Here is a 13,831-nt window from a genome sequence, read left to right on the forward strand (position 1 = left end):
TATAATTAGAAGTATCATTGTGGTAATGATTCTTTTCATCTGGCAAAAGGCTTTAACAGAAAAGATCTCTTATTCAGTTAGTTTCACCTGCCCGTTCTCCTACCTCTGCAATACTCCTTTTCTAGGTCAGCATCAGAAGTTAATACTGGGTGTTTGACAAGGCTTTAGACTTTGTGCTCATCAAACTAATTAAAGAGAAACACATCCAAAGCCTAGTGAATTATTTTACTTTTTAAAAATGCTGCCCATTCATCTTGTTTAAAGATTTACCTGGCTCAGTGGGTTTGATTAATGAAAAGGACAATGGGGCTCTTGTCAGTGCAACCTACAGTCACTTGGTTCAGGGTCAGCAGGTTGAGTGAGAGGCCTCCATGTCTATATTTAGTCTCTATTTTAAAAATCCAAAGGATTGAAACGTTACTGATTTTATCAGCATGCCATGATTTGGAGGAAAAGACAAGAACTGTCTTGATCTCAAGCTTCATTCAAATCTTTTTGGTTTGTTTAAGTTAAATAGCACACAGCAGATCCCCATGGTTGTCCTGGATATAGACAGGTAGGATGGATTTATGTTAACACTAAAATTGAGTCTGAAAGTGGGGTATGGACTCTGAGTAAGCTCAAAATGTAGATTCTTATAAATTGTTACTGGGGAAAATTTAAAGTAACACACATATTTGCATAAACTCTGAAGAGACAAAAAAAGTAGGGAGGGGATATGATACATATTAAATACCAGTGAGCTTATAAAATAATCATAATTGCCTTGATCCTGCAAACATTTTTGCATACAATTAGCTATACTATCACAAATGCTCTTATTGGATTGGAGCTTTGACTCTGCCGTAAGTTTGAAACAAGGTAAAAAAATCACATTCATATAATTCTGGAAACAGCAATAAACCAGATTTCTACTAAAAGTCAGTGTGGTCCACATCTGCCCTTCGTTTCAATAGAAGGATGCAACCTCCAGCAGACTTACTGGACTTGGAATCCTCCTCTGTGTCCTCTCTCTCAGCTCCGCTGCCGGTTGCGTTGGGAAGGGCTGAGCGTTGGCTCCCTCCGTTCCCCGCCCTGCCTGTCTCCACCTGCCCACATGCCAGCGAGCTGTTGCCTCCTTTATGACACAGGCAGCGAGCAGGAAAATACCCAGCACGGATTATAATCTGCCCTCTAGTGATTAATACAGTTAACATTTGGCAGCATCATTAACATTATTTATGTATTACATAATTACATATTCATTAGATAATTATTTCATTATGCAACAGTGATAATGCTCATGCTTTACACCTTTCTAAGAGGTTCTTTAATCAATGGACTAAGTATCTAGCAGTTTGCTGATAATTATGGGTTATGATCATTAATAACTCCTTCTACTGATATGTTTATAGCCATGCAAGACACAAATCACGCCTATCATGCTAGGACAGCTACTGTTGCACAAAGCCATCTGCAAGCACATACTGACATTGTGCAAAACAACCATCCAGTTGCTTCACTTCAGTGCTTAGGGCCAATGTTTTCAGTTGAGTGAGTTATTAAGCAATAATGCCCAGATCCTCTCCTGTGAGGCTGAAAAAGATTTTCGTACTGATTTAAATGACATATAATCAGAGCTGAAACACATATCTTTAGCCAAAGGAGCAGCATGACAAAACAGCTGTGGAAACCCACCCTCATTCAACAGTCACTTTATTCTTGTAAATAAAACACTTACAGGCTTGATCATTTTATCTACCCTATCATCTAGGAAATGTATTTGGATAAAGGAACATTTATTGAACAGTCTTTTATCACACAAATATTTCTACTAAAGAAAGATTTCCAGGATTCAACTCTATGTATTTAAATTGCAAAATTCAAAGAAGTTTTATTGCCAGACTTTCACTTCTCAATAATTACGTCTTAATTTTTCTACAAGTGTGTGTTACAATTTGTCGTACATTCAAGGAATTAGCATAGAGGAAAATCCACCTTTCTTCTGCTTAATAAATCAAGAAGTTGTATTTTTAATGCTGCTTTTTAAATGCAGCCATGCACTAGCGTTCTCCTTAGATTTTTAAATAGGTAAATACTACACTGGGATGTTTGCAAGAAAAAAAAAAAAAAAGATAAAGAGAGATGAGATCACTGTGGGGAAGAAAAGTGTCATCTTTTCCACATAGCAAGTTAGATAGCAAATATAGTCAGCTAAGAAAAAGGAGATCAGACACTGAACTCAATTTTTATTGTATTAAATTTGAAATACTACATGTCTTCATTCCCATGAGAGAATTTTATGTAATCTGTCACACTGTACTTCTGCAAGAGCCATTTGCAACCATGCTGCCTATGGTTTTTCAAGGCCTAAATTTCTAATGTGGGGAGGTAATTTTTTTTAGTATGCCATCAGTCATAGTACACCCACCCACTGAATGTCTGAACATTTCCTGCAGTGGCTTTGAGATCACGATAGCTGCAAGCTCTGAAAGAAAAACATTGTTTACAAATGAGAATTCTGATGCCTGATATTCCAGGCAGCACTAGGTGTTAGATCTTCTTTCCTGACATCATTACACATTTCCAGGTGTTAGGTATTTCATTATTTAAGAGTAGGTAGAAAAACCAGACAATAAGTATTCATAAAATGTCAGACATTCTCCAAAGGGCTGTTTGAGTTAATACAGACCGTAAAGCTCTCACTTTTATTGGGCTTGAACATGATAGCTATTTGAAGGAAATTATGTCACTACTTAAAATATTTTACCAGAAGAAACTGCTTAACACCATACCTTTAAAACACCAAGAAAGAAATTCCGGAGAGTTTCCACCACATTACAGCTTTCTGACAGCTCTTGCTAGTGTTGCAAAGCTATACAGGTAAGAAATAATCTTCCTATCCTGGGTCAAGAATACCAAGGCCATTAACGTTATTTTTGCTCAAGACCTGTTCCAAACTGTGGGCCCTCCTTGGTGATTAGCCATGCTATTAACCCTCTAAATCCAGTCCTTTGCAACCCTTCATCCGCATCTTAAATTCTTTCGGGTACACAAATTGCCATAAGGTCAGCTGAAGGCCAGCTCACTTCCAAAACACATACGTAGTTGGGAGCAGACAAAAACCTAGTTTAAGAGCAAACTTATGAGATCAAAGGCAACACAAAACAACTCCTGATGCTGCCCTATGTCTAAAACAGTTCTAGAGATCTTAGCTGTTGCCTTGCAGCTACCACAAGTGCTTGCCTGCGTGCTAACCGGAGCAGAGGAGCAGCAAGCTAAGAGGCTTGCTATCACAAGAACAAGAGTGGTTCTCTTCAGTTTCTTTTTCAACTCCCTGTGGGACTAGAGCAGCCAATTTGTTCAGCTGGAGCAGGTCCATGGATTCAGCCATGGGCACCTTACCACTGTCCCGTTACCGCAAAGGGCGTAGGGTGGCTCTCAGAGGGGAAGAGCCAAGATGCAAGAAGACAATGAACGTGAAAGTCGACCTAAGATCAAACAGTGAGGATCAGGGAAGCAGAAACCATATTAAATAGGTTCCTGCTATTGGTAAGGTGAGGATATAAAAGAGAACCAAAATATCTGGGTTTGGATATAGAACAGGTTCCAGCTCCTGCTAGACTTTTGGGTCTGAGACAAATACTTGCAGAACATATTTTTTTGAAGTCTGCAGATCAAAGTCAGTGCACAAAGCAGGCTGTTGCTTATACCTTTATGAAACTCCCAAGATACTGTAAAACTCAAACAGCCAATGCAAAAGGAAGAGGAGTAACTCTCTGAGATAGTTTAAGACTATGGTTGTATTTAAGGATTTCACATTGACACAAATAGATATAATTTACCCGTATAACTTTCCAACACTATAAAGAACTCTTCGCCTCTTGGTGAAGGATTCTTGTTATTTGTACACATTCATTTTAAAATATGGTGAACAAATAAAAAGCACCAAAGTGTCCCATTGCTATCCATGTTTCTGACCTCCCCAGATAGGGTCAGAAATCAGCTACGCTGCATAGCACGTTAGCTAGTTAAGAGAGGTGAAAATGGGCATTCACACTGTATAGTACATATTTTATGAACGAGGGCAATCTAACAGAACGTCTTTATCTGTTATTATAACATACTCTGAATTAGCAAATAAATTCTGCAGCAGAGAATCTTTTTGGCATGTCTGTTCAAGTATGCCATCAAAATTGCTGGTGACGCACTGATTGTGATACAGCTGTCGGTTTGCCTTTGTGACTTTTGCTGGATCCTTCAATACAGTCATTCTGAAGGTCCCAGATGTTCAGTCTAACAACTCACAAGCCTTATTTGTGTTACAAGCCCTTCACTCTTCAGTATGGCTGTGCTTATTCCTGTAATGACAAAGTAGGTATTTCTTTCAATAACATTCACTTGTCATTAGAAAAATATCCTAATTATGAATTCAAAAGTGACAGATTGTGAGATTCAGTTTGCAAAGATGATGTCACTGGTGGGGAATTGGTGGGTAACCTGCAATTACCTCTTTGAATAAAGACATCAGTGTTGTATCTCGAGAAATAATGGCTAATGATATGTCTTCCAAAAGGAAATAGCGTTATTAATTACCTTACTGTGAACACACCACTTATTGACAGCTTTGAAGGCCATTCATCCAATTAAGTATAATGACTAAAAGCTTCATTTGGCCTTCATGGTTATACAGATGGGCTAAGAACAGAGAGCAAGATCCTGATTTCATTTATAACCTTCATAAATATTCAGAGAAAGTCACAAACACCCATGGAGCTACCCTGGTTTCTATTGCTGTGATTAGAGTCAGACTGTGGCAGGTAATGATGGTATAGAAAGTGCTGTAAATTGATACCTCTAATACCGTGAAGACTTATTGTTGTGCAATAATACAATCTGTCATCTCTTCTGATTGTTACTAAGCACTTTGCTTCCAAGCACTTTCCTATCGACATTTAAGGGGTTTTTCTTTCCCCAACTATCGTCCAGGCCTGCATACATTTCAGCGACAGATGATTCAGTTGCAACCACAGCCCTACCTAAGTTACTTCTTACAAACCTAATTTTTTCAGTATTTCAGAGTTTCCGCAATTTTTTTCTCCCTCAGATGACATTCATTCTAAAAATAATTTGTTCATATTATATGTTGCCTCAGTTTGTGGATCTGCTTCTGAATTTATTCACACGCTGCTGAAAGAAGAATAATGCAACCGAAGCCAACAGAATTTCTTTGGATTTTCCTTTTTGTAAGTGAGAATAGAATCTGGCCTCAAGCATAAAGGATCATTTTTATGGACCAATCTAGTCATCTCTACAGTCCTCATTAACATGCCTTTTTGCCGATTAATTATTTTAATGGATGGCAAGACAAATCCTAGTGCACGGCACAGCTCATCTAACATGTCTCTAAGATAACAGTGTGGCTATTAACATTGCTTCTGCCATCCCTGCCTTTTATCTTTGAACAGCAACAGGTTGCTAATGATATGTGGTTATCGTTTTCACATTTTGGAACATCAAAAATGCTGACAGACTAAGGTGGCAACAGTTTGTAAGCACTCAGGTAGAACATCAAAGACCTTACTAAAGGTTTAGTACACACCAGCAGTAGCAACAGTTTTAGATCTACCTGTACCACTGGTCTAATCGCTCAGAAATCTGATACTGATGCTCATATGACATCCAAGAAATGCTTTTTTTGTTGAATGGAAAGCAACATTACAGCCAAATGGCAAAGTATCTGCAAGTGCTTTGTTTCTATGTAACACTGAAGAGCCAAGAAACTCACAACCTTGTAACAGCTGACATTGTAGAATAACTTAATGCTGCCAACAGGTCTTGAGAGAATGCAGAATTATATGTAAATATATCAAGTAAATGTTTTTAAGTGATAGGTCTTCACCCTGTGCAAACAAGTTGCAACAGCAGTATTTATCAAAAGGGTGCCTGATGCAAAGAAGTCAGATTAATTGTTTATGCAGAGGCATTCAGTCTGCATTGCAATGAGTGCAAGCACAGAAAATAAATGTTTCTAGAAACCACCTCCTTCATCGGAATGACTGTGAATGAAATAAACAAAGCGGCAGCAATTTTAAGCATTATTTTAATACCTTCTGCCACTTGCATTGGCTGTGTTCATAAGGTTTGAGTATATTTAGAGTTGATGCAAAGTAACTGTTACTGAGCCGGTGACAAGTATGACTGCTTTCTAGATGAGCCTCACACATGAGGGTACCGAACTGTGGAAAAACACAGTCTTGCCTGAGGATCCCTGGAAAGCCATCATCCCAGGGACAAAGTGATTTTTTTTTTTTAACTTGAAGGTAGTAGATATTGATCTCTTCTTGCAGCGTTACTGTATTTATACCACTATAATTAAGGTCTGATACTGTGGCAGACAATGCTTCCTGCAAGACGGGCAGGGATCCCAAGGATTGGTCCACTTTGCTTTTTCCTGGCTATTCTTCATAAGTTACATCTGGCCCCATAGCTTCCAAGGTAGGGCAACTATTTCTACTACCAGGAAAGCGGGATGTGGGGATAGTCAAAATACAGATAAAACACAAATGGAGCAGATGGATCCAAGTGAGATTCTGGACTTTGTGCAGTTACCTGGCACATGTTTTGGAGCTGTTGCAGGGTCAGTTCCACAGAAGGGCTTTGCAAGCAGGTCTGACTGGATGGAGATTCAGACTCAGCTGTGTTGCTGGAATTCTTTTTTTGTTTGAGACATCTTAATTTCATTTATGAAAGCCTAAGTGAAAGTCTACTCTGAAACATTCTCTGCAGCTTTGAAACTAATTAAGCAACAGGACTGTCAAGTGACTTTGCTTCCATCATATCATGTGCCAAACAGCAATGAAGCACGGTGACTGCGAAACGGTGGTGATACATCCTCCAGCCCTGTGTGGATCTCCATAATAAATCTTACATACCAAAACCAGACAAGGACAAAAAAGACATTGCATTTTCTTAGGGTTACAGCTGGTTGAAACTGAAAGCTGAAAAACAAGTTAATCAGCATGACTAGCCCCTCAAGGCAAACAGAAACGTTATGACCTCCTCACGTGTTATCCTGCTGTCCCCAACTCTTTCCATTCAAGGATACTGGAAGAAACTAAGGAAGGCAGCAGTGACATCGTTTCTTTGGGTCCCTTCAGTAATGCTTTGCCACCTTCAGTGGCACACTTCTCTGGTTGTCCGCTTAACCTATAGCAAAACAAAAAAAACAATCTCCCCACTCCCTCCCATTCCTCATATTAAATACCACTGGATGGCAAAGTTCACACCAGAACTGGCGTAAGTTGGGAGATGCAATTTCTAAGCACCTTGGTGAAAAAAAGAAGAGGACAAGGTCGCTGTGCTTCATAACACGTACCATAAGCAAAACTATCTTTTGATCTTGCAATTGGTTACATGTCAGTAACTACACATAATGAGGAAATATGTTCAAAAGCCTCATAAAATCATTAGGGTAACCGCTTTAAATTAATCATGTCATTTTGTAATGAAGTTCATGCAAAAGTCATGCAAAAAATCCCCACCTTATTCCCAAGAAGTAAACAAAAAATAATTTCCAATTAAAGCATTTAATTATGACAGCTACCATGATGAGAAAAAGAAAAAAGAACATTGCCAATGAAGATCTAATTTCTCTATAGCATCCTAATTTGGGACCTCATTTTCCAAATACATTTAACTTTAATAGCAAAAATAGCAGAGCTGATTTCATATATTCTTTTTTGTTACTAAAGGTAATCATGAATGCAAGCATTTTCAAGAGTGGAGTCTAAAGCTAACCAATACATGATAAAATTTAGGACTGTCTCCACAGTACAAAAAGAAGAGTGTAATAACTTTTTACTTTCTACAGTCCTATTAAGGCAAGGTTTATGTAGGCTTTCAATTTCTTAAACCAAGTCACTATCAAAGTGCCTTTGTAGCAAAAAAAGATGAATATTTGAAGTTAGTCGAAAATACTGTAAATGTCAATGTGAATGAAGAAAAAATCACTGATAACAGCAATCCTGGCATCCAAAAATTACTCAGCTCAATGCCTATGCACAAAGACCACTATAATAAATAAAGTTAGAAGCAAAGCATAGGAGGAAGAATCATATCTCATGATATACTAGTACATGGCATATTACACACCTGTGATGCAAACACCTGCCACACATTCAATTGTATGTTCCTTACTGGTCACAATAATAATGTTAATGTCCTGTTAACTTTGGGTACCATTAAGTAATTTGTGGCTGACAGTGTTTTGGAAAGACTAACGCAATACTTGCACTTCCATCATTTGCACAAGTAGCCAAGCTATCTATTTATCATCCACAGCAGGTATTAAACTGGGGCTGAAACAATAATGTAGAAACTATATCCCAATAAATTATCTCTACTGTATCACTGAGACAGAAATGCAAATTAAAAAAGAGATACAAAATTAAAAAATTTGTCAGAAGCACATTAAAAATAAAATAAAATCGGTGCTCTGTTTAATGTTCTTGCCATGAGAAAATCTCCCGGTGGAGTCAATGAGAGATTATCTTGGGCAGGGAGTACTGAGCTGGCCTTAACACATTAAAAGATAAATCATATATAGCTGATGCAAGTCATGGGGGAAAAAAAATGTTACAGGAAATGTTTATCTTTTCCAAATCTTTCTTGAGGGCAGCGTTAAAAAAAGGTTGATGTGATTGAAGCATAATGTCATTACTTGCCAGGGGAAATACAGGATGTTAAGAGGCTGATTAACCTGCCTTCACAGTGCAAGCATGTCGGCCCTAAATTTATATCGTATTAACTTTTTATCTTCTGAAGTTCTCCAACTGCAAATGCACAGGTAAACTCAAAAGGTACGTTTACTGCAGTTAAAGTGCGAGATGGGAGCTGTGTGCCACATTTAAAGCCAGAGCTCATCTGAACTTCTTGCAAATCTGAGGAGGGTCAGCTCCAAGGATCTAGTTTAGATCCATGCTTAGCTAAAGGTAATTGAGGGCAAATTATGACCCCTTCAATCAGAGAAACTACAGAGCAATACTGCTTTTGTCAGTGTTGCTTGGGCTTGCACTGAATTTCTTGACGTTAAGAACAGAATTTGATCTAAAACACGCAGACTTATAATCCACACTCTATGAACAGTGTGTATATTTTTTTTTTTATCCTCCAGGATAGACCTACTGCTAAATAACTTTTTCCATGGCCTCCTCCAGCTTAGTAACTAACACTTTGATTTACAAAACAAAGTTCTCACCTTTGGTTGTTAGGAGTTTCTATTTTGGGCTCGGGCAGCACTCCTGGAATGCAGCAGAGCATGACTGGGTGCTGCACCTTCGCCCCATGCAGGGAAGAGTCTCCCAGGAACAGCACCCGCAGGTTTGAGGAGAGCCCGACAAAGCACACCGCTCCAGCAGAAAGCCCTGGGGGCAACTATATGCGTGCCAGCTCATGCCTCTTAAAACTGTAAGAACAGGCTGTTCCAGAGCATACATCATGAGATTCCCAACCTTGCTGACACCTCGATGCCTGTTGGAACACCAATGAACAGCATCATTACTCTTAAATTCGTTAATAAGGTTGCTTACTCTTGGGTGACTCTCCAAAGCTGTAAGCTTATTCACCTGCATTAGAGTGAGTTCGTAACTTCTCCCAGTGCCAGTAGAAAATAGCTTCATGCTAAAATTATATCAAATTATAGATTAAGAAATGTTAGGAATGTAAGTTTATAAAGTCAAATGCTCCAAAGCTGAGAAATAACAGAATTAGCGTTGCCTTATTATTCACATTTAATTTTTTCCACAGGATGTACTGTGCTCACGTTAAGAGCTGAAATTATACCTCTTGCTCTCTCCCTGCCCTCCCTCAATTAACGAGAAGAGACAAGTTTTAAAGACTCATTTCTCAGAGACTTTTATAGGCCCTCAACTGTCTTGCAGCTGATACATTTCATACTTGTTAACTAATTATTTTACAACATCCAAGTGAGATGAATTGGCTTTAATGCCAGAGCAGCTGAGGTGAAAGCACAGAGCCCACAGTCGGTTCTGACTGATGGATGAATGAAGCAGAGATTTTGCAGGAAAAGGAAAAGCATATGACATGTAATTGAAAGCTCTGTTGTACTGTGAGAGTATGACTCTTGAGGCAGGCGGCTTCTAGATCATGGAGCATGTCTCCATTGTGAATTTTTTTTTTTTACTTCTGACAGTCCGTGTGGATGTAACCACTCCAAGACAGTTGTCAGTGTCCCTGCAGGTTTCTCTGCCCTGTTGGACTTGCAGGATTTTACCACACCTATTTGTAAATAGCTGCTTGGTCACACCAGCAGGTCGTAATTAAGCCTTTTAGATTTGTCCATTGTGGAGCCCCTAGGATCTGCCATGGAGAGGGTAACTTACAATCAAACCCAATCCTCTTCATGGGGATCGCCCAGAACAGAACAGCAGGGACAGAGGATGACTTGCTGATTATATCACTAGCCTGAAAGATGGGTAGCTTTGGTTCAGTTTCCTTCTCTATTACAGCTTTCTGCATGATTTGTGGCAAATGTCCAAAGCCATCACCTGCCAAAGGACACAAGCACATAAAGCAAGACAAGAATAAAATGTAGGCACTCAGGTACAGAAGTACGGCTCCTCAGGTCACATATGTACCTACATTTTCCACAGTAAAACTTCCTCAATGTTTATAGCCCAGCACCATCATCATCCTCTGAGGGTTCAGTGCCTAGCTCTAATATTATGACTAAGTATGAGTGGCATTGCCTTTAACACTGAACATTCATCAACAGCTCTGTAGCTTTAAGGCACCAAATACTATCAGTACTGAATTAGAGAACTGTGATTCTGCCTCCTTCCTTTCCCAGACCCATACTTTGTGTGCTTTCTGCAATGCTGACAAAGCTTTAGCTACAGAAGTGGAATATTCTTGTGCCCAGGACTATGACAGCCAGTGACAAAAGCATCTTCCTGGAAAGCAGATGGTTTGAACCCTTATACTTTCATGCAGAAGAGGACAGAGAAACTGAATTTCTTACAGCTTGGACAAGTCCTCTAATCACTAATGTGCTCTTTACCTTGCTCACGTATCTCCCTTCATAAAAATAAAATTAAAAAAAGCTCAGTATCACTTCCATTTTTAAAAGGAACTACATAAGCATGTAATTACGGAAGAGAGTCTAGGTCAGTGGAGTCTACACATTATTTTGGCCCAGTCAATCAAATGTCAACTTAAATACCTCAATACTGTCCTTACATTCACTTGCATCAATGAATAATCTGCAGTGTATTAGAAAAAACTTTTCCACATCGGCCAGTGAATGTAAGAAAACTCTATAACCACATACAAAATGTGTGGTGTCAATTAAATATTTTTAAAGTAAATCTAGAGAAACAGAAGTGGTGTAATCTATATGCTACAGTGAGCATATTTGTTACTTGATTATCAAAACCTTTATACCATTTGCTGTAACAAAGGTTCCAAAATTGGAGTGCACCCATGGGACGCCTGTTTACAAGATTCATTCAAAGATGCATCAACAGTTCAAGCCCACTAGGTACAGGAGAACATTGTAGAACATTCACAGTTCATAAACCCTAATATAACAACTGCCAAACCCTATAATATCTTGCTTTCAGAAGAACAATTCACCCCTTTATACACCAAACAGCAATTTTCTTAACTGCAGCAGTTTTGCATGTGATGATAAATTCAGGTGAAAATTAGCCCAATAGTTTCTCAGGAAAAGTAATGCAAAGAAACTCCCTAAACTTACTGGTGCATCTTTTTCAATATTAATGTATGATTTAAATACTTACATATACTTGCATTTCTTCAGAAAAATTGGATACCTGTGCTCTTGATACTGGCACAGGTCTTTCTCTCCCAGGATTAGTCTCACTGTAGTTTGCAGGATTTACCATGACTCTTATAATCACTGGTTGAAAAATTGACAGGCAAGGTATTTTTCCCAAGAAAAGTACTTTGTAGGGCTTAAGAAATAGATATCTTGGTAATCGAATTCAGAAAGGGAATGCACATACATGTAAAGAAAGGTTATTGTTAGCTGAAGTGTGACAGATCTAGTCCATATTAATCTATAGTGACTTGATGAAAATCCATGACTTCACTAAATTTTGGACTGACTCCTAACAATTGCAGATCCCAGCCAAATATAACAAGCTCTTACTACGGTGATTTTCAGATTGACCCATTTGGGATAATACGTTTCATAAAAATCTGGACTGTAAAACTTATGAGTTCTTTCTAGCTTAAACAGCTCCAAAGAACTAGACCGATTGCAAGTTGAACTCTGGTTTCCATAAGCCTTTATGATATCTTGAAGTATCATAATAAATCCTCAATTTTTTAATTATTGTACATTAAGAACCCTAAGTCTCCCTTAGAAAAAAACATCAGTCCAGCAAACCCAAATAATAAAGTCTATTTCAAAAGGAGATTTGTTCTTTTCTTTTTGTTTTGCTTTCTTTGTGTGAAAATATTGTGCTTTTCTGAACCAGCAGTTTTGCTTCAGACTGGTGACTTGGGATTTCAAACATAAATTACAAGTTACAGCCTAAGCCTGTATCAGCTTACTTTAGGGGAGTTCGGAGGGGTTAAATAATGATAAATGCATGATAAAATATGAGGATTATAAATAATTTCTGGTTTATGAGCATCAGTACTGTGGCTGAATTCCACTCTTCTAAAGCAAGATAAATGCTTTTTACTTATTTTCATTCATTATTAAGAAAACCATGATTTTGCTTATATGGAAATCAGAGCAGAGTTCATGTCCTCCTCATGCTTGGTTTATATCTCTCCCCATTTAGCTTTTGTTGTGTTCAATCTTCTGGTTTCAGCTTGAGCAGGCTTTGCACTGGACTCTAACAATTAAGGAAGTCTCCAACAGCTAGATTAGGTATCTTAAGCTTCATATTCTTTGTTTTGTTTTCTACTTATCCCCTATAAATTGGGGTGACTAACAGAAACAATTAAAAAAGATTAAAAAAAATATTTCAAAGCTAATTGTATTTCAATAAATTCACAATAAGTTCTGTTAGTTCTAATCTTACTATAACCTATTCAACCATTTAAAATTAAGAAATATTCACACAAGTTTTCTCTAAATTTTGAGGAAAGTCTAGTTGAAGTCCTGGCTAAATATCTGTATCACTTTGTTGAAGTCTTAAGCCCGGTTTTGACATCACTATCCTTTTCTATTGTATAGAATATTTTTTTTGCCTCAGTTTATTCCACTAGTTCCAATTAGTGATTAGTTCATCCAGAGCTGAAAAAAATCAAACAGGAATTGAAAAATGGAAGAGGGATTATTCTCTTCTTTCTGTCTGTGTATAACAATACAGTGTAAGAGGAAGAGATCTATCATCTCTAAAATTATGAAGGATAAGGATGAATGTAAGTAAATTGATTCAATTTTCTAATTAAATACAATATTCCCTTTGTTTAATAATTGAATTTAGATGAATTTATATTGTTTTCTTATATATCTAGCCTACTTAGGGTAATTTATTTCAGTAGCATCAACAAGATTAATTCCTAGATCTTTTATCCATTGGAATTATAATTTCTACACAGATGAGGATACAATCATTATCCAACCAATAATAAATGCAAATATAAAAAAATCTATACAAGTGTCTAAATAATAGATACAAGGTATAGTGTGCCCTACATATAAGCAAACTTAAGACAAAGTTATAGCAGCCTTAAAGGTGTTCTGCTTGCTTATTAATATTATTTAAATTACTTTACTATTTTGGTTTAAATCAGCTCAACTTGGCTCACAGAAACATTTTTTTTCCTGTGACTTGTAGCTTTGGTCTAA

This window comes from Strix uralensis, chromosome 7 (genome assembly GCF_047716275.1).
Source record: "Strix uralensis isolate ZFMK-TIS-50842 chromosome 7, bStrUra1, whole genome shotgun sequence".
Taxonomy (NCBI): domain Eukaryota; kingdom Metazoa; phylum Chordata; class Aves; order Strigiformes; family Strigidae; genus Strix; species Strix uralensis.